Genomic DNA, 1,456 nt, shown 5'->3' on the forward strand with positions numbered 1-1,456 from the left:
ACAGTAACATTTGGGCTTGGAATTCTTTCCATACGTCTAACACGATTGTCAAACACTATAAATAAATTGTTTGTTATTATTTTTATAATCTTTAATTTGCATGGAATAACGTATTAATTTAGTATTTATGCAAAAAAAAATTATTATTTACTAAAATGAATTGTAAATTAAACAAATAAGAATAAAATAAGTATTGTAGCAATGCACTAATTGATCCTATCGTAGAATCTTAGATACTCACCACTTTAGGTAAACATTTTCAAAACGTTGAACTCTAATAAAAATTTTTCCAAAGTTTTCTAACGAATTTCTATGGCGAGTACATCGAAATTTTGGGCTTTCAATTTTTTGTACTCTGCACCACTTGTCTCACAAGAGTGTACTCAGTTTATGCGAATGTATATTAAACTGAGACCAATTTTCAAATTGATTCACCTTTTATTATACTGATCGATTCAGAATTACTCAGAATCATTTTCTGAATCGATTTAAGCTCGTTTTCGTTTCATTTTTTTTTTTTTTTTTTTATTTTCAATATAAGCGATGTTATGATGTAATTTGGTGCATCGATGTGCTTAGGCCAAAGAATAAATCTTGGTAAAAATATGCTCGGATTAGATCGCAATTTCTATATCACGTCTTCTCTTGAAAAGTAGACAGTAGTATTTGTTCAATGGTGTTTGTTACGATTGCACGCTTTTATCCAAATCTTGCTGAGTTTAAAGTCGTTTAACTCAATTGTGATTTCTAGGGTAATGCAGGTTTTATTTATAATTCTTAGAAATGTTTTTATTTACCGAAAGGAACCTATGTTTATAAAGTTTAAATGCTTCTTTTTTAGATCTGTCCGTTTGAATATTATGATTGAAATAGTCTTGTCATCCCCGACATTCTTCTTTTCCAAGAAAAGTTTTGCGTAGTCACCTCATATTTTAAGATATGACGTTCCCTCTAATGTTTATTTCAAATTTTCGCTTTTGACTTTGCTTCAAAATACTTGTGAATAGCTTAAGTCACTATATCATGATAAAGCGAGTTCTCGAGTGCATCAATGACAAGTCATTTGGTCAAAACCTTTGTAATGCTCAGAAGGAAACTTCGGCGACCCTATGTATATTCTGCATTAATTATGTCCGTCTGTCCATTTCTCTATCTGGCTTCTCACTTATGTAATTATTGCAAAAACGAAATAATCGATGTAAAATTTCCCACAAACACAAGACGTTCCTACACGCATTTTGATTTTGAATTCGGCCGAAACTAGTCAAAGAATACACAAAGCATAATGCAATTTAGACTGAGAATACCTTTGATTTCAAAAGTTTGTTCCTTCTAAACTACAATAGATAAAATTTTAAGAATTTGCTCGCATATACCATAGATGATACTGCAGTATCTGTACAATATTGGAAAAATTCGACCGCGTCTATCCAATATTATAGAACATCCAAATTTT

The 1,456-nt window shown here is 30.6% G+C and overlaps 1 protein-coding gene across 4 annotated transcripts in view; it reads left to right on the forward strand.

Annotated features, from left to right (window-relative positions):
• Nucleotides 1–1,456, forward strand: part of LOC119633949 (phospholipid-transporting ATPase ABCA1) — a 22,823-nt gene that overhangs the window by 11,544 nt on the left and 9,823 nt on the right. The gene's annotated exons all lie outside the window — the stretch shown is intronic.

Source organism: Glossina fuscipes, unplaced genomic scaffold (assembly GCF_014805625.2).
Source record: "Glossina fuscipes isolate IAEA_lab_2018 unplaced genomic scaffold, Yale_Gfus_2 0, whole genome shotgun sequence".
Classification (NCBI taxonomy): Eukaryota; Metazoa; Arthropoda; class Insecta; order Diptera; family Glossinidae; genus Glossina; species Glossina fuscipes.